Raw genomic sequence first — 24,240 nt, 5'->3', positions numbered from 1 at the left:
ACCCAGGCGTCCCTGGTGAATGTGGCTGACAGAAGAGAACAGAACTAGGAAACATGGGAACCAAACTGAAGGGAGATCCTGCTGGTTGGAGTCGTTTCCCTCCTCTGCCCTGGACAGAATCACGCTGTCAGTTTCCTCAGCACCCTGCAGTATCTGAGAGGAGGCAAACCTACACAACAGCAACTCTCCCGCCTAGATTCACTCAACCTCCCTTGCATTTTAAGGCAATCTGTTTTGGCTGGGAACCTCTGATGGAGTCACTTTTAGGAGGTCTGTTGGCCCAATGTCCCAGAAGAAAGTAAAATTCTCCTCTCCCCCTCCTGTTCCCCACAACCCTGGGCACCCTCTCTCCCAAGCAACGGTTTTCTTAGTCGCCTCGGGGTGCTCCTAGAAGCAAAGGCGCCTCCAAGCCATCGGCTCCCCCCGGGGGACCTCAGACGCCCACACAACTGGGCTCCAACTTTTATCTCACAGCGCACAGCTGCTTCTTTAATTATATGCAGAGACAATGAGCTAAACACACACTTGTAAGCAGAGGGAAATAAACATGAAATTGACACTGGGACCCTGCCGCCACCTTGAAAGAAAACTGAGCTGCTCCTCTGCAAATGGGTTCTTTCCCCCAATCCTCTACCCTCCCGAAGTGGGAAACGTGTGTCCAGCCCTTCCCAAGCATTTCTGCCGTCCCTTATTTTTCTGTTTAGTTTTTCTTCGTGTGCTTCGTTCTATTAGCCCTTTTCTCCAAACAAGGACAGACACACATGCACACACCACGCTCGCCCAAGGTCATTGCAGAAAGCTCAAGATTTCCAGTGACCAGAAAGAACAATAGGACTGAGGTCTAGTTCACTTTTTTCCAGGGGCGGCTGTCCCTTTGGAGTCGAGACCTCCTTTTAATTCTCTCCACGTGGAGCAGGGAAAGCGAGTGAGAGTTAGAGAGAAAAGATAGCGACATTCACTGACCTGGGTAGCTTGCTTCTCCTCCTGCCGGCCAGCTGTTTTTTATTTTTTCCTGACTTGCCAGAGATCTGAAGGCAGAAATGACAGGCAGACTTGGCCACTGCTGTTGCCGCCGCGGTCCTCACTGCCCCAGCTGCTTACGGCATCTCACGCAGGCTTCCAGCAAGAAGTAAAACCTGGGTGATGTGCATCCTTCCTAGGAACCCCCTCCCTCCCTCCGCCTTCTCTTGCTCACTGTACAGAGCGAGCTCTTCCGGGTTGCAAAGGGGGAAAGGGAGGGAGGGAAGGAGGGAGGGCAGAAGACTGATTGAGAAATTAATCCCCCCCCCTTTTTGCAAACACGCAAACTGCACATAAGGGGTGGAGAGTTGGGGAGGGTGGGGAAAAATTGCCTCAAATGTGTCCAGCCCCTGGGTCCAACAAAGCCCACTGTCTTTGGCAGGGTTGGGATTAACATTGTAAATGCCATCAGTAGTGTTTACTGGGTCATTACCTACGTTAGATATAAAAGCTTTTGTGGAGTTTTCCTCCCATTCTGGAGAACTGGGAACCCAGTGGGAGTTTCTAGAGATAAACCGGTGGCCAGCATTAGCAGGGCCTATACCCCACCGGGCTTTCCCTCTCCTTTCTAACTCTTCCTCCTGTTTCTGTTTATGCTAACACCTCAAAAATGCCTGCACTCTCCAGCCACATCTGTCTTCAGCCACCGCCAGCCAGTAAAAGTTAGGAAAAGCAGGATGCAGGGTGACTGGGCTCTGTGCCTCCAGTTACTCCTTGGCCCTCCTCTTGGTGGGCATGGGAGCACTGAGAGCCTAGGGTATCTATGCACACACTAAGAAGAGGTTTGGGGAGGAGGCTCTATAGGGGTCCCAACTCTTTTCATAAATACTTCTAGGGAAAATTTACCTTTTAGGAGAGTGAGATAAGGGAGAGAGAAGCAGAGGTCGCTCTGAAGATAAAATGTCCAAGGAAAATGGTCCTATTTGTCTACCCACCCGGCCCAGCAAACTCCAGCCCTCCCCTTCGCAGCCCCCCTCCTGTACCATACCTACTTTTGCTGGTGGGAGATTCAAAATAGCCCACGGAGGGGTCTGCCCTGAATACATTTCTGCAAGGGTAAAATGAAACTCCATAAACATTGGGGTAGAAAGGTCAGGGTCCATTTGTTTTGACAGGTAGAGTTTTGCCTTCACAATATTTATACAATAAGAATATGGAGACTGACTTTAAAAATAAATAAATCTTTGGGGAGAAATAAAACAAAAAGTGTCCATTGCCAGGCCAGGAAGTCAAGACGTTTCTTGTGCTGCACCCAGCCCTGGAGGAAGGCATGCCCCGCTTAATGGGGCAGAGTGTTCGGCGGCGGCTGCGAGGCGGTCGGGAGGCCGAGGCCATTGGTCAGGAAGGTCAGGGAGAGCGGGACGGCGGTGGGGCGGCGACCCAAGGAGGGGCAGTTGGGGAGGGTCAAGGAGTGCTAGTGAGAGGAAGGCTTCCCGTGGAGCGAGGTGTCCCGGGAGCAGGTACAGAGCGGTGCCCAGGCCAGCGGGCATCGGTGGGAGGGAGAGCCCGGCCGGCGGCCGCGCCTGCCGCCTGAAGCCCGGGCTCAGACGCACGGCCACCTGTCTGGCCGTCCACTCCCGCAGCCCCTCGGCGTGCGGCGCTTAAGCCCAGAGTTGGGGGTAAAGGGGCTTCTCTTTTTGCCAACCTGTCCAGCACAGGGGGAGGGGGTTCCCTGCCCTGCAGGGCGCCCCGAAGCCCACCTCCGTCACGAGTTCAGCCCCTCCTCGGTCCCCCTGCCCTCTCGCGCCCTCCTTCCGCCACCAAGTGGCGGAGCCAAGCTCTCCGGCGCCAGGGCGCGCGGTCGGCAGGGCTGCGCTGTGCGAGGGTTCCGGAGGGGAAGGTCACTTTGTGGACAGCTTTCACCCAACTTGTTGCCCTGGCGCTTCGCACGGGGCTGTGCAAGGCTGTGCCAGGGAGGGCGGGAAGGCTCCGGCCGCGGCCCGTGGCGAGAGAGGGTGGTGCGGGCTCCGAAGCCCTTTAGGGTCCCGAGACCCCCTCGCTCCGACTTGCGCACTGCCTGCTGGGGAACAGGACGGCGGGCTCCCGTGGGGGGGGTCACCCCTCACCCTAGACGGGGACAGTTGTCTCTACGGCTTGGGTGTTAGGTGCACCCAACCCAACTCGCTGTCCACCAAGCCCGTGGGGCCCTCTGTGTCTTTCTCCAAGGTCCCCTCTCCGCTCCTGGCCCGGATGGAGGGTCCCAATCTCCCACCAATTACCTTTTTTTTCCTCCCCCGCCCCCCACCCCCTGAGGCTGGTCTCCAAGTGGAAAGCCCTTGCGCTCCCCCCCCCCCCTTAGACTCGGGATCCTGCCCCGCACCCTCTGGAACCCAAGACCGGCTCGCGACCCCGCTTCCCCAGTCCCCCCCCCCCCCGGCCACCCCGCGCCCCCACCGCCTCGCCACCCCGTGCACGCGGGCGCCCAGGTGCCCGGCCGCCCCTCTCCGCGCTGCGGTTCTGCTGACGCGGGCACTCGCCCGCCTCCGGGGCTAAAGCGACTGTTGCGTGAGGGACGGAGCCCGGCCACCGCCCGCGCGCTCCCCCAGGTCCACCTCCAGCGAAGGAAGCCTCCCTTTGAGGAAATCCGGGTGCCAGAGACACTCGGCCTTAAAACAAAAGAAGGGGCCTCATTCACACATAACTTATTTTCATTTTCCTGTTATCCCAGAGGGCAAGACTCCGAGAAGAAATGCCAGCTGGGCATTTCTCGCCTTGATGGACTTAGAGGTGGCCCCTGCTGCTCCTTGGGGACACGGGCGCCGAGGATTCCGAGGGGGCTGGGGGAGAGTTGATGGTGGGGAGGAAGTGGGATGAAGGCAGGAGAGAATTTATCCTGAGAAGTAAACAAAGTGAAGGCTCTGGTCGCTTGGTCAGACCGCGGAAGATGTGTTGGCCTTTCGTAGGCACCGGCCCCCTCCCACCGTAAAGGCGGTGCGGGAATGAAGCTACAAGTCGCTTTCGGAATTTTAAAAGCTCCCACGCTGGCTCGCTGACTCGCGGTTGGGGTCTCTCCGTGCGTGTGGAGGTACTTGTGCCTGAGAGAGAGAGAACCGGCCCTCAGTTATTCTGGGGCTGTCTGTGTTAAATGCTGGGGGGCAACGGATCCCCGGGTGCTCAGAGCCGGCCCCAGCCTAACAACGCAGAGGGGACAGGGTGGCTTCTCTCCCCCAAGATTTCAGGATTCCCAGGTTCTCCTTTGGTGTGGGCAAGGCAGGGACCCAGCCCTCTTGCCACACGCAGACGGACCCGCTCGGGGGCTCCTCGCCTGCAGTTGGCACCCCTGCCCACACAACCTGCCGCCGGCCTCCCCGATTTTTCCTTTGCCTCCCTGGAGCACCTGCCACCACTGGCCTTTTAACCCCTAACCCTGGGCAGGCGGTCATCCTTCCTGGGCTTGGGTTCAGAGGCCGAGCCAGGGAGAGAAATGTTCTGAGTCCCCTGGGCCTCAGTACAGAGCTTTGGGGTTCTTCCTGGAGGCACTTGTGCGGCCTAATTGGCACCAGCATCCACGGCTTTAAATCCTGTGGTGCGCTGGGCCACAATCCTACAAGCTAAGGCGTTTGATTGGATTTTAAGTATAAAGGGAAGGCACCGGGCACGTGGAGGTAGAAGATAGATCAGTAAATGACTAATAGATAATAGAAACGTTGTGTCCTGGATCTCTGCGATGGCCACGTAGATATGAAGTTCACCTGTTGGGTAAAGAAAAAGGAGACCCTGTAGGAAGGAATAATCACTGACAGAATCTCCAATCTTTCTAAGAATGTGTGGCCACTTAGAGTTTGTGCTACTCGGGGTTGGAGGAACCGTAGAGTTATTTTCCCAGATTTCCTACATCCCGTTTTCCCCAAAACACAGGTAATATTTTCCTCTCTGCCTCCCGGCTGTCGGCATCATGCCCCTCCTCAGTTTTTCTACCTTCCTGTACATACCTCAGACTGGTTTAGTTCTTTCAAGTGCACTCTCTGCCAGATGAAAACACACACTCAGTATTAGCCTGGGTTTAAAAGTTCTAATCTTTCAATGCCATTCATTGAGATTTAATTTATTACAAATGTGTAGGGTGGGGGGAGGGTTTGGGGAGGCCATAACCAGTGTCTGGGGTGGGGACACCCTGTTCTTTCATTTTTCTTCTTTTTCCCCCTAACAGAACATTTTTATTAAACGCAACTTTCAGGCTTGAGATTTTGCCTGTTACCCCTCCCCCCATGGAGAACTGCAGGCAGGTTGGGGGGTCCTGTGGGTGGTGCAGGACTGGGCAGTGGGGGCCTGGGTGGTGTGGAACCACCGCCGTCTCAGATGAAAGTTTCACAAAGCAGTGACTGGAAATATAAAAAAAAAAAAAAAAAATCAGACCTATTCCACCCAGGCGCCCTAAATAAATAGCCCCGTTTGCAAATTCCTATCAATTATTACGTGATGGGAAAAAATCCTATCTGAAAATAAAGCACGTGGACGTGGAGAATTTTAATTAAATCTTACTGTGGATATAATAACATGGAAGTGATTTTTCATTCGGCGCTTGCCTGCTCACCAGTGTTTTATGGCGTTTTCTTGCCTCTGACTTTATTTTAAAATATTAGACGAGGTGGAGAATTATAAACGACTCTTTCCTTATCTGTACTGCTCACATATCCAGGATCAGAGGAGCTGATTAAGAAAGAAGTCAGAGGCAACGTTGGATTCATAATGATTTGGAATAATGAATCCTTATCTCTGCTTTCCAGATTATCTGCCTTTCAGCTCCCAATGTTTTGTTACATGGGATAATTTATTGCATCTAATACATCACAATGAATCTGATGGTAGAAAGTGATGGCCAACGTTGTGAAAAGGGGGCCCTTATTTTTTATCCTGGGGCAATGAAACTGCTTTTTGCAGTTTTTAATTGGGAAAATATAAGGTAGATCTGATTTAAAAAAAAAAAAAAAAAAAAAAAAGAGCTGGGTATAATCTTGCTTGCTCCTGCTTTACCAAGCTGCTCTTTAATTAGTGTGTCAATTTCAGGCTGAAATTAACAAGATCGACCTGAAACCAGTGCTTAGTTTCTCCCCAGCACCAAGATCCTAATTTTTAACATGATTTATTTTTATGAAAAAGGAGATAATTAATCATAAACACTGACGAAAGCACAGAGCCAAGTTAAGATAAAATGCCATTTGCATCTTTATATAGAAAGATACCAATAATGCTAATTTTTCTGAGGTTTCCTCTCCCTTCAGCATCTCCTGGCCACACAGCTCTCACTCTGACTGCTGCCCACTCCAGCCCCATTCCAAGTAAACAAACAAACAAAATCAATTCCTTTTTTTTTTTTTTAAATGTATATACATATATATTCAGCTCTTCTGGCTTTGTCCGTTAATACATGCAGAATGTGCATGGGTTTCCTTCCCCCAGGGCAGAGTGGTAGGTGGATCCTCCTGTTCTTCCAGACCACCCCCCTCCACCTACACTCATCTTACCTCCTTTTAGAGTTAGAGAGAAAAAGACACACATCTCATTTAATGGTTAATTAGTTACAATAATTGGCATTTTTGTTTCTTTTGTCTTTTGCCCTAACACCAAAGGAACAAAAGCCATCTAAACGCAACAGGCTTTACCCTCTGCCTCTTTTAGGACAGATTTCAGAATCCAGGGCTATACCCAGGGTATTCCACCCCCCTCCCCCACCCCCCACTGACGGCACTAGCAACCTTGGGGCTTCAGGAAGTAGACGGGGCAGGAGTCACTGGTAATTTGCTCTTTAAGCTTTTTGTGCCTGTTGATTACTTTCTGGTTGCTTGGATTAAACAGCCTTTGCAAATATGCAAACCAGTGAGAGGAGATTCATACATATTCGCTCCCCGATTGTTCCTCCTGACGTCAGATGATCATAATTTCTTCATAATTGGGTGGCTTGCACCTGAATAATGCTCATCTGAAATTCTCCATGTTTCTCCAGGTTGCAGTAGATTTTGTACTGGGAGGCGGGAGGAGGGGGAGGAGGACTTGATTTTTTTTTTTTTAAGAATTCTTTTCTGTTCCCTATAGTTTCTGTTGTCTTTCTTCCTCCCCTACACTTAAGAACATTTACTTCTGAAATGTGAGGATTTGGAGCTTGTTTCCTTGGAATATAATTTTTCAGTTTCAGAGTAGTATGAAGGATGGTGAACATGGGCTGGTAAAGATAGAGGAAATGGGGGTGCCTTTGGGGCAGAAGCAGAGGTGAGGTTCTATGGAGCCAAATCTACTTCCCTCCCTCTGCTTAGATCTACTAAAGAGTCCTGGTCATCAGCACTCCCCACCATTCAGATTTCCTCTCCTGAGACTTCCCTAGGTTCCCAGCTAGCTGGAGTTCAAGTCTCAATTCCTGATTCTGACCCACACCCTCCATCAAAGTGGGCAGCTACATAATCATAGATTTTAAAAGCTTGAATCTTGATGATAAAGGTATTTCAAGTTTTAGGTGGGAGAGAGAGAGGGGGAGAGACCTGATTTTCTGGGCTATTTTCCCTTTATTTTCCAGTTCACTTTGCCTTAGAGAGCTTCAGATGTCTAGTCCCAATTTTGTATTAAATATTGGGTGATTTCCCCTCCTTTCTCTCTCCTTCTCTCCCTCTCCTCATCTTCACCCCTTACCCGTTTCCCTTCTCCTCTCTTCCTCTCTTACTTCTCTTTAGGACACATCGCTCCAAGAATTTCAAGTATCAATTATAAGTAATATTAATTCCTCAGTCCCAACCAATGAAGTGCAGATGATCTGATAGGAGTATAAAACCGGTGCTTCCCTAGATGAAACAGACCAATGGAGCCTACTGGGCCGTTTCCCATGCCCAGATGAACATTCAATTTTCCAGCATTATCTCCGCACTTAAACTCGCTTTCTCCATTTCTGTGCCAAGATAAATTTGCATAATATTTGCAGCTGTAATTAGCTGATGAGCATCTCCCAGCCTCCCCCTTTTGTTTCTCTCTGCATTTGGTCTTCCATTGATGCCACGTTTGATCTTTAATATTACAGGATTCCCGATAGAGGATTGCATATCTTATCTTCTTGGCTCCAAAATCTTTTAAGAAGGAGGGAGGGAGGGAGGGAGGGAGGGAGGGAGGGAGGGAGGGAGGGAGGGAGGGAGGGAGGGAGGGAGGTTTTGGGATAAGAGGGAGGGAGGAGAATGAAGCTTCACCCATCAGAGTTTGAAAAGGTTAGGTTGGAATAAGGTGTAGGTAGTTACAGAACAAATAACATAAATGGAGAATTAGGGTGGGGAGAGGTGGGACAAGCCTCTCTGAGTGGGAGAGTCTGGAATAAATGCGTTGTTACTCAGAGAATTCGGGAGTGGGTTGGGGAGCTTGGGCCAACACCTAGAACACGAGTGGGTGGGTTGCCGGAGTGTGGTTAGCAGCCAGCCCCAGCTGTATGGCCCTTCCTCCGGTTCTGGGGAAAGGTAATTGCTGGGGCTTGGAGGAAGACATTCTGTCGGGTGCTCCCCTCGAGCAAAAAACTGGAAGTTTTGAAACCAGGCGACTTGCTTATCTGCTCATCTGTTTGTCTCCCGTTAATAGAGAACACAGCAATCCTGAATTTCTCATATGCTACTGACAACGTCTCATTCTTTCCAGCGCTGTTTAAAATAAATAAAAGGCCCTACTCACCCACCCCCACTCCCCCCCCCAAAAAAAGAAAGAACAGAAAATCAGAAAAAGAGAGGGAAAAAAGGGAAAAATAGATAAAGGACCAGGGAAAAGAGGAGACGGGAGTTGGTCACGGCGAATAGAGTTGCATCCAGAAGGGGAGCAGCCCCAGCAAAGGTCCCCCTCGCCTCGTCCTGGATGTCACGCTTCTGTTGGTTTTCTGACTTGGGTGGCAGCAGGGTGGGGGGGCAGGCGGATTAGAGGAGCCACCGGTTGAATCAGTATTTGTGGGAATCCGGAGGGGCAGAGAGAGAAAGGAAAGGGAAGAGGGAGAAAGAGGGAAAAAACAAGACAAGAAAGAGTCGACTTTCATGCCAATCATTGGAACAAATAGCTAACATTTAACGTTTACACCCGCACTGGCGGCGCCCTGGCGCTCCGCGGACCTGGAGCCGGGCTAAAATGTCCCGAAAGCCTTTGGAGAAACGAGTTTCCAGCTATCAGGTTCTCCCCATCTCCCCCTTTCATAAGGCTTCGGTTTCAGGCTGGACTTGTCCAATGTCTGCGTTGCTGCTGCGAGCTCCTAAATGAGTGTCAAGGAGGCAAATATCAAATAGCGCCAGGGTCAAGGCGATTTAGTTAACCGTGCGGGGCGCCCGGGGCTTGGAACTTGTGTGGGACTCGAGGGGGGTGGGGGGCGGGAGAGGCGGCCTGAGGGGGGAAGTGAGTGAATGAATGAAGGAATGGATGGATGGATGGATGGATGGATGGATGGATGGATGGATGGATGGATGGATGGACGGACGAACGGAGACCCAGACGCAGGTGGGCTGAGAGGCCTTCGCGCCCCTCCTCGCCCTCGCAGGGCAGGGTAAGGCGCGCTCTGTTTGAGACTAGTTCCTGAAAACTTTTTTTTTTTTTTTTTTTTTGGATGAGGCGGATTTTCTAAAGTGAAGTGAAGAACTGGGGCTCTTGTCCAGGCCCTGTGGACACCCAAGGCACTTTTAGTAATTGTATTATCTCAAGGCCTCTGTTTCCCCGTCGACCCAACCGAGGGCGTTGCGTTGAACAAGACGAGGGCCAAGGTCCTTTCCTGCTGGTTAGAGGAGCAGGCTGTGGGCGCAAGGAGGTTAATAGGTGGGGTGCGGAGGTGACCTGGGGACCCTGGGATGCCCCCCCCATCCCACCTGGCCCGCAGGTGCTGGAGAGAGTCACCAAGTTGCTCAACTCGAGCGCTAAGGGCCCCTGAACCCCAGAGCTCTGCAGCCAGAAGCGACAACCCCTGTTCTGGGTCACTGTCTGGGGAAGTCCGGCTCCCCTTACCCCAGCCCACCAAGTTCCTCCGGCGCCCTCTCCTCCGTCTGTGCCGCGTGTTTCCAAAAGAGAACACCTTTTTTTTTTTTTTTTTTTTGGAAGGCAGGGGCGCGGATTGAGGTTCTTTCAAAGTTCCTAATTCAGGTGCCAGGGCCGAAGTCCGCGCAGACGCAGCCTCGCGACCCAGCGCGGTGGTTCCGCGGCTCCGCGCGCGCGACGAGTTAGGAACCGAGGAACGAATGCTTTTGTGCGCGCGCGCTCTGTCTCCCTCCCTCCCTCCCTCCCTCCCTCCCCCCCCTCTCACTCTCTCCCCCCCCCCCCCCGGGTTTCTATGCTGGAGGCGATGCGAGCGCGGGAAGGTGGGGACGCCGCGCGTGCGTGGGCATTTCAGCTGTGTTCCTGGGTGGGTGGGGGTCCCGCGTGCGGAGTGGGAAGGTGTGCACTAGACTCCACGTTTCTTTCCGCGAACCCTGAGTCGAACACTGAGTCGAGGCAGTAGGCGAGGGGCTGCGTCAAAAGCTGCTGCTCAGGCCCCGGGGCTGGGACCCAGCTGCCCCCCCCCACCCCCTTTCCCGCGCGGCTCTGGGTTCAGCCAAGGCCAGTGCCCAGAGCCCTGGGCGTGGGGGGCGGGGGCCGCGCGGGAGGCAGAAGGGGCGGCGGGGGGAGGGGGCCTCGGGGCGGTCCCGGGGCGCGCGGGGCTGCGCTGGGGCCCCGTCTTCGTCGGGAACCCTCCTTCCAGCGAGTCTTTCCCTCCCGGACGTGTAACTTCTCAATGATAGTCCTGAAGACGAATCACGATGCTACTTTCCCCCCTTCTTTCTTAAGTTAAAAAAAAAAAAAAAAAAAGCTAGAGAGAGAAAAAAATACACACGCACCCAACTCCACCAGCGTTCGGGTTCCGGAGAAATCCTCAAATAGAGCAGTGTAATTTCTCAGCTGATTTTGATTGACGTACTGTCCCTGGGATCATGTGTTAATCCCTTCTTCACTCAAGCCTTTTCATAACTCATTTCTCTCTTGCTAGATGGGGACTCTGATGGTTACCGAGGCAACGACGATAGCGCTAAGCTATTTCCCTCTCCGCGAGGAGACCATTATTCCGCATGCATAGGCCATTTGCAGCAGAGGTCGTCGCAAAGTCACTCACAACACAGCACACGTTTATTAAACTTTTATTCTCTTTTCTCCCCCCCAACACAGAAACTAGTTTGCACTTGTACCAGGGGGTACCATTGTCCTGCGCTGCGTGGCAGTAACTGCACCGGGTGGCGTGGGCCCCACAGGCGCGCACCCTCCTTTCCACACCGGCGCGCGGTCCCCGCGGGGGCCAGAGGTCTCTCCACGTCCCCACCTGCCCTGCGGCCTTCTCTGGCCTCCTCGGACCCCACCTCTGGGACCCTGACGACAAGAAGACGCAGGGGCCGCATCTGAGCGCGGACGGGAGCCCGCTTCCCAGGCCGGGCCGCCCGCTCCAGGACGCGGGGCGCGCAGGCTCCCTCCCCGCGGGCCTTCTCACACACAGCCGCCCTTTGTCTCCCTTCTCCGAGGCCTCCCTCCGCACCGTCCCTCTTCTCCTCTCCTCCTTGGGCTCCGCACCCCGCCAGCCCCCCCCCCCCCCGGGGTCGGGCGGGCGCCGCCTGGCCGCGCTGGCGGCCCTGGCTCCGGGGACGTCACCTGCCCGCCGCGCACGGGTCTTGGGTTTCTTTCCCCAGCCTGGCAGCGCAGGGCCTGCTGGCGCTGCGGGCTCCTGCCCGGCCTCCCGCACGTCGGGGCGCTCGGAGCCGGGTGGATTTGGTTCCCAGTCTTCCCTCCGCGGCGGCCTGGGCCAGGGTGACGGGCGGGAGGTGGGGGACGGTCAGTCAGGGCCAGGCTGGCGGGTCTGCATAGAAGCCACCGCGGCAAACACTGTACTCCGGCTCTGCAGGGCCCCAGAGCCAAAGGGCGGTTAGGGCAGCTGTGCCGGCCAGGCTGTGTCCCCCGGCTCCCAGCCCGTCCCTCCCCGCCTCCTTCCCGCGTCTCCCTCTCTTCCTTCCCTCCCCCCCCCCCATTCTTTGTTTGTTATGGGAGTGGTGGGCTCCCTGGGGCCCTAGGGCCTGAGTCTGCGCCGCCAGTGCGGCCTCTGTGGACTTGACCCGGGAAGACCCGGCTCCCACCAGCCGCGGCCCCAACAACTGCTCAAGGGGCCCCTGCGGCTCGTGCACCACCGCGGGCGCGCCGTCGCACCCACAGCCAGGGCCGCAGGGGAGCGCTCCCGGGCCCCCGCCCGCCGGGACCAGGCCGCGAAGCTGGCCCACCTTCCGCAGGCACGGGGGGGGGCAGGCTGGGCAGGGGCAGGGGTGCGGTGGGGTGAAGGCTGCGGGCCGGGCTCCTCCATCAGCACGCGGAATGTGCTCAAAAGGGCTCCGAGGGTCAACTTCCCTTCCCAAGCCCACGACTGCCCCGCTGCCTATCTGGGCCCGCAGGCAGCGCTGGCGTCGGAGGGGACGCCGCGTGCACCATGACCCCCTGCCTCTGTGCTATCCCTGGAGCGCGGGCGCCCTGCTCAGCCGTGGGGGTGACATCGCCTGCCCTGCCAGAAGTCGGGAATGCTCCCGGCTTGGGCTGCTGTGGTGGTTCCCCATAGTCCCGAAACACGGGCCCCACCAGAGGGGCAGTGGGGACCCTAGTGCAAGAGAGGTCCTGGAGAAAAAGGGAGGGAACCCTGCCCCAGCAAGTCCCTGGGTGTTTCCTGGGTCTCTCCTTCCCACATCTACAAATGTCCTCTAAGAAAATAATCTAGAGAAAGGAACCTCAGACTAGCTCAGCCTTCTGCAAGGCCTTCCCAAAGGGGCGATGGGATGCTGGCATCTAGAGCACTAGGCTGGGGGAGCTGAGAGGGGGCATGGGCATGGGGTGGGCTGCAGTGGCTTCCAGAAGTGGGGTTTGTGTAGGAAGCTGACCAGGCCTTTTATTTTTATTTTTTAAAAATATATCTTCATTGATTTCAGAGAGAGGAAAGGAGAGGGAGAGAGGTAGAAACATCAATGATGAGAGAGTCATTGATGGAGCCCGCAACTGGGCATGTGCCCTGACCAGGAATCGAACCCCGATCACCTGGATCCTAGGTCCATGCTCAACCGCTGAGCCACGCCCGGCCCGGCTGACCTGGCCTTTTAAAAGGAGACTCCAAGTGCCCGGGAGTGCTGGAAGAGGGGCCAAAGCCACTGGGTTCCTGTTCAGCCTCTACCCTGCGAAGGTTCAGAGGGTCCCAGCAAGATCATATTTGGATGTGCCTGGGTGTTGTGGGGAGGGTGGTGGAGACCTGGGTCTGTGAGTGTTGGAGCCTGGCATTTGAAGGGGTGTAAGGGAAAGGCCACAGATCTATGGGGTGTCAGGGGTGTGCCCACATGTGCTGTCAGGCTGGAGACTGGCTTACAGGTAAGCAGAGGTGAACATGGTTAAGGATAGTGCTCTGGTCGCCACAGGGTGTCTTTACTGAGGGTCAACTTTAGGTCGGATAAGTCTGTGATTCATGTGTTTTAAGGTGCCGCATGTCACAAAACTCATCACCCCACTGAGTTTTTTTGGGGGGGGAAACCAAACTGATGGAAATTCTGTCCTAGGACAACATCTGTCCAGATGACTGAAAGCTTAGGAACTTGTACCAAAGGCCATAACAATATGATTATATAACAGTAACCACATCCATCACAAATACGTAAGTTATAAGATAATGCTCATTAAATACTCAGAACATCCTATGAGATAGGTTATATCTCTTTAACAGGTGACCCAGTCTGTCTGACAGGAGCTCCAGCTCTCTGTGGACCTTCTTTCCTTCCAGGAGATCTCAGGATATGCTGAGGAATAGCAAAGAAGGACGAGCATGTATATTCATTCATCATTCCCTTCCTCCTTTGACACAATGTCCCCCAATGGACACCCTGCTAAACTCTAAGACCGTGAAGTAGGAAACTTTTCAGTCCACAGGTGGAGTGGGGAGAAAGCAAACAAATCATCATAGATGCAGTAAATACTCTATCAAAAGCATGGCAATGGTGTGTGAGCCCAGATGACAGGATGCCTGAGAGGACTTCCAACATGTACTAATGTGGCTCTGTGGGGACATTCAAGACCTGATGGAGCAGAGCAGGGGCAAAGGGTGTTCCAGGAGGGGATGGGCAAGTTTCAGTGGCACAGAGTTGGAGAAAGGGCACTGTGTGTCCAATGAACCATGAGAAATGTGCTGTGCCCTGAGTGGGGAGAAGGGAGAGAGGTTGGGACACAAGACAGTGTGGAGCCTTGGAAATCCAGCTAAATGGCTTATCCGGTGGGCACTGGGGAACCAGCATGGCCTTTAAGGAGAGGAGCAGTGGGGATCAGAAGGTGTTAAGTTATAGATTCAAGATATCATTCTGGCGACTAGCTTCCCCCTTCCCTCAGCCATACACCCAGAACTGAAGCATTTGCCTCACTATTTCCGGTTGTATAAAGTAAGTAGGTAATCACATTGTATTTTTTGTTGTTGTTTTGGCCTTTGATTTTTGTAAAATGCTTAGGCAAAGGCAACTTTTACACCAAGGCTCATGTTTCTCTGCGTGTTTTTTCGATACTGCTGTGTGGGACCTTGGCCTACGCAATTGTGTGTGTTAAGAATAGCAGCTCTGGTCTTGGCTTTGTTTCAGAGTCCCAGCTTGGCCTGGGCCAAAGGCACTCTGACAGTTTAACTACTGCAACAGATGAGCCCCAGCCCAGGAGGGGAGCAGTGACACCGCCCAGAAAACCACACTGCTCTGTGTCATGGAGAGAGACAAGAGAGGAGCACTCTCATGAATATATGGCAGGTATCTACAAACTCTCACACTAATTGATGGGCTCTCTATATATCATCCCAGATAAAGGGCCCCCGTGCAGTAAATGCTGATGGTTAGAACATCCTGATAGGGCTTTGTTAACAAGAAGATAACAGAAGAGCGAGATATGTTTGTTTAGCTGCCTATAGATAAACCCAATAGGTCTTTGTTAACTTTTCGTGACTGATGGCAACCACTAACCATGATAAATAATCCTGGAAAAGGGAACTTTATTTAAAGTGCCAGAAATGGGGCCTAAATTTTTAGCTCTTTTGAATGAGGAGGAAATATTCTCCACGTGTGAATACACATATATCATAGTACGTCAGCACCTGAGTTTCTCTTGATAATTTTAAACCATCAGCCGGACCCCTGGACCAAGCTGACCCGTGATTCTTTCCAGGGCGTGCTATGTTTTAATCACATGCAAGCTGAGCAAGTCTGAGGAACTGGATTTCACAGGCAGGTCTTCAAAAACAGTGGCAGAACCTTGAGAAATTGATGCAAATGTCTTTATAGTAACTACAATGGGGTAAAAGTCTGCTTTTCAGTACCTGTAAGGACTGTGGTGGCCAGAGATGCACGTCTCTGCAACACGCCAAAGTCGCAAAGTCTTTCCTGAAACTCATGGCAGACCCAATAAGGATTTATTTTTAAAAGCTGAGGACTTAACTTTTTCCACTGTTAAACAATAATGTCTGGCCTACTTAATACATCATTCCTCAAACTAGATGAAGCCACAAGTAATGCTACGCCCAGAATTCACCCAAAACGAAAGCCCCAAAGTACGTTAAAGCCAGGAATGACAAAACCAGACTTTTGTGCCGTTACCATATGCTGTTATCGGTTATCTTTAATGCAATCTCTTAAAAGTAGACATTTTTCTTAAAAACATCATTTGAATTTTATCTTTGCTAGAACACTAGGGAGGAGCGGAGCAGTTGACCTGACCAACTAATCCTCCCTAACCTGCAGACTAATCGATTTTGATGGAAGAGGTGATACTGGGTCTCTGAAGTTAACCAGATTTGCCACCAGTAAATGGAGGTCCCAGGTGCAATGATATTTCAGTTAAGAAGAAGAATATTAAAAGGAATTCATTCTTAATGCAGAAAAGTCACTATTAGCAAAAGGCCATTGGTTAAATATGTCCTAAAGTACTGGGGAAAGCTTTCTTTTCTTTTTTCTTTTTTCCCCCCCATGGGACACAAACAAGAAAGGGCTATTGTAACTCAGGTCCCTTTTTGGTCCTAAGAGAAAACTGTTGGATTCACTCTATGGGGCAGCTCAGTCCTAAAAGCATCAGATTTGATTCCCTAGACTCCTTGGAACCGCAAGTTCACATCCCAGCGGGGTTGGGCTCAACCCTTCCTCCTTCCTAGGCAATAACTAGCATGGAAACCAGGTTATCTATGTGGCCAACTTTCAGGAAAGACCTTGAAAACAGAGCCGGGGTGGACCTGGGCGTCACGTGGTGCTTTCCATTACAGTGGGGGCGGGGGGGGCACAGGGTGGCTGAACCCACTGGGGCCAGCCGGCAACTAAACGCCACGCTGATCCCAGGAGATACTTCAACTGGGTTTTTAATAGAAGTCCATTTAAAAGCCTGCGATAGACAGCTGAGGGAGCCGGCTCCACTTACCCCTGTGGAGAGCATTGGGTGGCTCCATCAGATTAGGTGGGAGAGGGGTAGGAGTTTGGAATGTTTACTTTCATGTTCACTATCGGCGGCATTTCTATAGCGCCTCAATATCTTAGCACCATATTTTGTATTCCTGATTAGTGGGTTGGCTTAGGTACAACACGATTAATGTTTCTTTCTTTCTTTCTTTCTCTTGGCTCAGAGAGCTGGTGCCCTCACCTGAGTCTAAACAATCAAGTTACTGAAATTCTAGCACACTTTTTAAACCTCGTGCCGCTTCTTTACATAAGATGTACTGTTTCCACTCGCCTTCACACATGCTATTTGTCCAATTTCTGACACTATTCTACTTAATATGAAAAAACAGGGTTTCTAGTGAGAGAAAAAAAATCAGACCATGTCAGCGAATGGCTGTGTGAGGTTTGTTTGTTTTAGTGACCGGCTGTCATCATAGCTGCACAGTGACTTGGGGGAAGACAGATCACTTGGACCTTTCCTCATTGTTGTTCCTAAACTTTCGATTTTCTTCTGATCTTTGAGCACTAACAAAACATGATTAACAACTTAATGAAAAATAGGAGCTTGCAAACTCTTATTAGCCATACTCTTGTTTCTGGGTGCATTACACATATTAAAAATGATGGCCATTTAATGTGACTTTTGTGTCTATCAACAGTATAATTGCAAAAATTATATGTGGATATATGTCGATATAAAGTATTGTGAACTGTACATAGTAATCACATGGTGTATTTTTGTACAAACATCCTTCAGATGACTCTATATACACAAAGGTGGATATGCTTTTCGGAGACAAAGTGGGCAACTGTCTGACATCGTCATTGACCAGTTGCTTCGGAAAGGAGGTGAGTAACCTCTTATGGCAGAAATACCATCTTTTGAGTTTGGCCAGGATTTCCGCTGCATTAAATTGCTGTATTGTCTGTGACTACAAACTGAAACAGGGCTAGCTTGGTTTGGGAAGGCTAGTAATTTGAAGCCCACAAATAGGGCTTGGTATTTTGTAATCAATAGTTGACCTTCTCTATTGTTTTTAGTGATTTGAAACAAAGCTCAGTGACAATGATTTGTACTTTAAAAACATTTGAGAAAATAACTAGCCATCCAAGAAATGAAGTAGATGTAGGAAGGGCTTATATTTCCTCTTAGATGTTAGCAACCTCACGGAAGCAGTTCAAAGGTCCATAGATTTAGTGCATGTACATCATATGTTCATAGGAATGGCATAGAAAAATGTTCATTGAATCTTATAGAAACCATTGACAACTGGTATTTTGTACAGCGGTGCAGACTCCTGGATACATAAAATGTGTACTTAATGAAAAATTGTTAGTTAAGTTGAAAACATCAAACTCTGTCCACTTGCCTTCTTCCATTTTATTGGCAATAAGGTCATAAAAGTGCCTCTATGTGTTTTATCCATTTGTAATGAATGATACAGGCCAGAGCATGAAGTGTCAGTAAACGTGCTCTCTCCAGCAGCAGCTCTGCCTTCCTCGCTGCTGCACCATTACTCTTGTTGGAGAAAGTCCATCTGTGGGCCTTGTGGAAATCTGCTCTTGCAAGAGGTGACTGATCTGAAAAGGATGGCCAACTTTTTGTATCCCAATTTTGTTTCTTTTCTTTCTTTCTTTTTTTAATGTTAAGCGTATTCTTTATATTTTAAACCAAACAGACACTTTGATAATGTTGAGGAAAAGGCATTTCGGATTGGGTTCCATTCATACAACACACATGTCTCTTCACCTATGGATCTGATGTCATAACAGCCATTGGAGAGATGTCACCTTTTAAACAGTATTTCTTTTTAACTTTTCAAATCTCAAACACAGAATGTTAGAGCCAAAGGAACATAGAGATCTCATGCGACCTCTTTGTTTCCATCACCACAGAAAATTCTATTGGACAGCCTGAGACGTGAGATTGAGTGCAGAGACAAAAGAACACAAATATTTGTATTGAACAAATTCCTAAAGGCACAGAGAAATGCACCTCCTCCACTAGGGGGTGCTCTAACAATTAGTGCATCCCTACGGCTGGACTGAATTTGGAACTTGAATAATCTCATTTTAAGTGTAAGTTGCATTTCTTTACTTTATCTGATACATTTACTACACTAGGGCTTGTGGCTGTTCAAGAATGGCTGTGCAGAGGGAAGAGAGAGGGGGTGGAGGGTTGGAAGAGTTTAACCAAAGAAGTTATACGCTTATATGCATAACCCATGGACACAGACAATAATGGGGTGAAGGCCTGGGGAAGGGGTGGGAGCGAGGTGGAGGGAGTCAATAGGGGGGAAAAAGGGGCACTTGTAATACTTTCAACAATAAAGATAAATTAAAAAAAAAAAAAAAAAAAGAATGGCTGTGCAACCATGGACCTGCTGAAGGTAGGTGGAGCTGAACTATGGCTTGTCCTCCGTGATTTACTATTCTGTTTACTTCTGAGATTGTTTAGCATAATAATTAGAAAATGCCAATGCTGGCCAAATCGATTGCATTTTCAGTTGCTGCATATTAACATTGATTACACAGTCCTGCTTATGAGTACACCTAGGTCTGGGACAGTGGCATATTTCTCCCTCTACTCTCCACCTCTGTTTACATGTATAAAGCTGAGCTGGGTGCCCACTCTGGAGAAGGCACTGGGAGGAAGCCTCTCTCCTGGTGACCTTCTATGTCCAATATCAAATAAAATTGCCTAGTTAATGCTTCATCCAACTTTTCAAGCCTTGACTGTATAATCAAGGTTACTCTTTCGATGGGGTGTTAAGACTCAGAATCTGAGGCTCATAGAAAATCCAGAATTCATAGAACACTGAAAAATTTTTGAAAGAGCAAGTTAACATGTATTAATGGATTAAACTAAAAAAAAAAAAAAAAAGAAGCCACAATAGACTCTACAGCTACCATTCTCTGAGCTCTTACCTTATGTTAAATGCTTTCTATATGATTTCATTCCATTTTCACAACTATCCATGCAGATGTTCTTACTCTCCTTTTACAGAGAAGGAAACAGAAATTTAGAGAAATTAAATGATTTATTCAAGTTCATTCAGAAGTTGAGCAAGAGAAGCAGGATTCAAATTCAGGTTCTGACTAAAAAAAGATAAAGAAGAAAGTGTGCTCTTGGCTGCTGCCAGGCTTCCTAGACTCCTCACAATTCAGGGAAACATATGAAAGTAACTGGAAGAGAAGACACGTAAAGCAGAAAGTCGCAATTTAATGCACGGAGCTCATCAAGACCCCTGTAAGCACTCTGACCCCCTGTTCTGGGTCTTGCCCGTTCAACTTGATTTCTTAAATTTGCTAAAAACATGGTAAGCCAAAAATGTGTTTTCCCGAACTTCAAGTAATATTTGGTTTGAGCACACTTACTAGAAACGTGCTTGAAAGCGCGTCCCTGTGAGTCAGGCAGGTAAACGACCATATTACACTGAAGGCGGCAGGCCCGCCTGAAGGTTTCAAATTCAGATTTTTACAGCTACACTGTCCCCAAAGCAAAACGAAACAAAAACCTATCAACCTCACCTGTGAGCCTAATTCCATTTGGGGCTTTGGGTGACGAATGTGGTTTGAGAGGATGACCCCTGAGCTTCTAGAAGGTGAGCAACCTCACTGGGAAGCTCTGGTTGCAGCTGGCTCACGAATCCTTCAAAGTTAAAAAAAAAAAAAAATTATATATATTTTAAACCTTTGCAGGTGCTTGCTAATGGTTTTTCCCCCTCTTACCTTACTTCGTTGGTGAAAATTGACCTTCTTGTTTCTTTAAGCAAACTCTCCTTTGACATTTGGCATGACAGGAGTAAAAAAGATTGATTTTTTTTTTTTATTTCCAGGATCCAAATTCTTTTTAATAACAAGGTAGGCTCTGGGGGTCATTTTTGTGGCCACAGCTGGCCCGGGCGCCTCCTGCGCGCTCCAACGTCCGGCGCTTAGAGCGCAGCTGGGGTTCGTTGTGGCTGAGGGGTCCCTGGGGCCCTGGCGGGGACCGGAGAGCAGGACGGAGCCACGGCCCTTAGGGGGTCCAGGGCCAGCTGGCCCAAGGCGAGGATCTTGCCCGGCCTCGAGGGCGCGGCTCGGGTGGGCTGCGCACCCCAAGTGCGCGCACCTCCAGTTGGGGCACCGCCTGGGCCCCACAGCCGCTGCGGGTGTGCGCCTGCCCGATCCCCCAGAAAGGGCCCGGCGCGGGCCGGGGCGCCTCAGGAACGGCCTCCGCGGCGCCACGTGGCTGGAGGGGGAGCTGGCTTGGCCAGACCCGTCCAGCTGGACCAGCCCCTCAGGCAGATGCCCGGCTCCTGCGCTCCTGCCCGGCCTGCGGGCCTCGGCTGGGCGGCTGCGCCTCCCGCGACCGCGCCTCACTCCGCCGGCCCGCAGCGCTGACGGCAGTTTGATTTGTACAGCAGGAATACTTTGATTTCAGTAGATTGATTTTTCTCTCTCTCTCGAGGGGATACATCTTTTGTTTTTATCCCGTTTCAGATCCAGTAATTCTTCCTGGGAAGGTTATAATGTTGTCTCCTTACTTTTTTTTTTTTTTTTCCAATCACAATTTTTTAAAAATTGTAGAGGATAACAAGCACAAAAAGAGCTAACACTTACATATGCGGTTTTCACAAATAGTTATAGAGTGGTGCCTGCATCACCATCTCCTATGTGGAGAAATAAGACATTACCTGCACCCAGGAGCAGCCCGCGGGCTCCTGCCTTGCTCCCCCCCCCCCCCCCCCAGAGGACGTTGCCTCTTTACTTTTACTAGACTCTTCCCTTGTTTTCTCACCCTCACGTGCCTCCCTAAGCATACAACATATTTCCCTCCTTTTGGACTGCATAGAGGACTCATGCCATAGATATCCTTATGTCTATATTGGTTTACAACACCTTCTGGTAGGTGCTCCTTAGCCTTGTTGACCTAAATTGAAATTTGGTCGGAAGTGACGGTCTTTCCCCATGAGTCTGGCCTGGAAACATTTTCGAGGTGTGCGCCACGTTTCTCACTTAACTGCCTGATACAGTGCTCTGCAACACTGGGGACAAGTCTCATTTCACCTCTGTACCCCCACAGGGGGTGATGTGCCTTGCCCAGAGTGATGACTAATGAGATGACTTTTTGAGAAGTATATGGATATGGCTTGATGAAATATTCTGGGCCTATTATTTGGTTCTGTGACTGTTGTAAATAGCCATGTCCAAATGAACAGAATGCAGAAAAGATGGAGAATTGGTTATTTAGAAATCCACCTATAGAGATGTCATGTTCTAAAAATCTAGCAGAAAAAAGTTTGACCAAGCCCTGGCCGGTGTGGCTCGGTTTGTTGGAATGTCATCCTGGACACCAAAGGTTGCAGGCTTGATTCCCAGTCAGGGCACATACCCAGGTTGTGCCCTATTCCCCCCAAATATATCAACTCTGCTAGTTCCTCGGATGGTTAATGTAACTACTTGCTAAGCTTTTAAATATTTTGTTGTAAATATAAACATTTCAAAGTATGGAGCTATATCCACATTAAAACCACTTGAAGTCTAAGGTGGACAGAAAGATTATCTGTGGGTGCCCGGCTGGAGTGGCTCCGTTTGTTGCGTGTCATCCTGTGCACTGAAGGGTTGCTGGTTCGATTCCTGGTCAGGGCACATACTTGGGCTGTGAGTTCATTCCCTGGTTGGGGCATGTACGGAAGGCAACCAATTGATGTTTCTCTCTTACATAGATGTCTGTCTCTCTCTAAGCATGTCCTCGCATGAGGATTTTAAAAAATTAAAAAAATAAAAAGATTATCTATGGGCAAATGGGAAAAGGACAGGTATGAAAGATGCTTAAGGTTCAATGAAATATATTTTAATACACAGTATACTGCAGAAACAACAGTAAAATCACGGAGAAAGGGAAGTGACTAAAAGCCAGACTAGAAGAACTGCATGTGGGTCCAGTACACCTTGCCGTTCCCAGGAAGTGCGCCCAGCAAATGTTGGATGAGCAAACCACAGTGCTTACAACTGTTTTGCAAACTAAAAACTGAGTTGTCCAGGATAAAAAAGGTAACTAGCAGTTGCTTTAATAACTCACATGTAAACTGAATGTTGTGTTTAAATGATATCAAGAATAAACTGTCCAGTTGTCCACCTAAATATCCAATTTCCTGCGTCATCTACTGGCCTGCACGCATGGATTAATAGTTACTTTTTACTTTCTAGGCTACAACTAATGCAACATTCTCAAAGAAATCGTCTCCTAACAGAATGACTGGTACTATTGTGGAAAGAGACGTTATTCAGAGCATTATCTATTTCGTTCCTCGGTAAGGGCGACTCATCTACTTCAGGCCTAAACCTCTAAAGAAGGCTGCTGTGCTCTAGAGACTGGCCACGGAACTGTTTGCCCTGAAAAGTTAGCCAGCATGCCTTCAGTGAGCTTCACTCATCAGCATTCGTCCTGGCGAGGTTTCTGTATCTCAGGGTTCGTTTTATACTTTAATTTGGTTAGCAGGTCCTTGCTTCATCGTGCTATTGAAAGAAAACAAAGGCGGCTTAGGCCATCCAGGAGAGTAATGCACTATAGTTTATCTCTGAAGACAGCCGGACAAAGCCAGAATGCTCTGATACCTTCTGATTTTCATCAGGACATTTGGAACCACAAACGGGCTGGAGGAGGAAGATCCTCGCCGTCCTTAACTGCAGGCGCCTTCGGAAGAGAAACGCCGTGGGTCGCAGAAACCCCGCTTTGCCAGCCACACGGGGCTCTGAGGCCGATTAGCTCGCCCCAAGTGTCTGTCTCCCGGGAGGGAGCGTGTCTTGTTTCTTAAATGCCACCTCCTCCAATGAAATCACTAGCCAGGCCAATTTTTTCCCTATGTCTCTTTATAAAGTATCAATGCTCAGGTGAGGCGACAGTGCTCGCTGAGGGGGAACAGTCTGCGAGTTTACTGACAGCTGCACGCCTGCCGCTCCACAGGGGATACTTGCCATCTCTGCATAGAATTTTCTCGGTCAGAGCAGTTCCTCTAATTGTGGCTGCTCTGTGACTTCCTTCTCCCTCGAAAGTCAAAACCCACTTTCTTCTTACTGCTTGGGCCCCCTCAAGTTTTTCTCCTGGGAAGTCATCTGTCCCGCGTCCCCCCCCCCCGCATCCGACACCAGCCTTTTCTTTCGGTGTTTTGTCTGACTCCGCTAAGGGGTGCGAATCGTGTCCCTTCTCTGTCATGTGTGCGGCACTGGTCAGCTACTCTGTTTCCCTCAGTATTATCTGTGGAGGACTCTGCCCAACTTCCTCACTTTGCTCTGTAACATGGGTGTCTTATTTTTAAATCCACATTTGGTTTTGCAGTTTCTTGAACTTCCTTCGGTTGGTGCCCGGACAGTCATCCAGTGGAGACGGAGACCACCGGGCCATTTCACACAGGCCGCTGAACAGTCAGAAGATGGGAACGACGCTGGGTCTCCAGGGACCTGGGCTGGATTCAACTCACTGACCTAGAGGTGAAAGGCTCTGTATTCCATTACTAATCCCTTGAGCTATCCAGCCCCCTGAAAATGATTCTTTGGTTTTATTATTGCAAAGGCCATTTATAAAATCATGAACTGGATTTAGGAAAGCAACCATGAAATAGCAAGGGACAAACTGATTGAAATTCCTTCAACGTAGTAAGGGCTGAAGGCTCTCGGTAGGATTGGGAAAGAAGTTAAATATAGGCACCTCCATTCTTATTTCAGCAGCATGACCGGCTCACTTAAACGTGGCAACTTTAGATCCACTGACCATGCCTCAAGGAACTAAATCCTAAATAAAGAAAATGGAAAAGCAAAC

At 50.0% G+C, this 24,240-nt stretch overlaps 1 protein-coding gene across 1 annotated transcript in view; it reads right to left on the bottom strand.

Moving 5' to 3' along the window:
• Nucleotides 1-1,124, bottom strand: part of GATA3 (GATA binding protein 3) — a 28,009-nt gene extending 26,885 nt beyond the window's left edge. The window contains exon 1 of the mRNA XM_081156459.1: nucleotides 964-1,124. The gene's annotated coding sequence lies outside the window, so the exon portion shown is untranslated. The remainder of the gene's footprint in view (nucleotides 1-963) is intronic.
• Nucleotides 1,125-24,240: the final 23,116 nt, after the last annotated feature.

Source organism: Miniopterus schreibersii (genome assembly GCF_964146895.1).
Source record: "Miniopterus schreibersii genome assembly, chromosome: 1".
Lineage (NCBI taxonomy): Eukaryota > Metazoa > Chordata > Mammalia > Chiroptera > Miniopteridae > Miniopterus > Miniopterus schreibersii.
The sequence above is the reverse complement of the archived record's forward strand: the minus strand, read 5'-3'. Positions and strand labels throughout refer to the sequence as shown.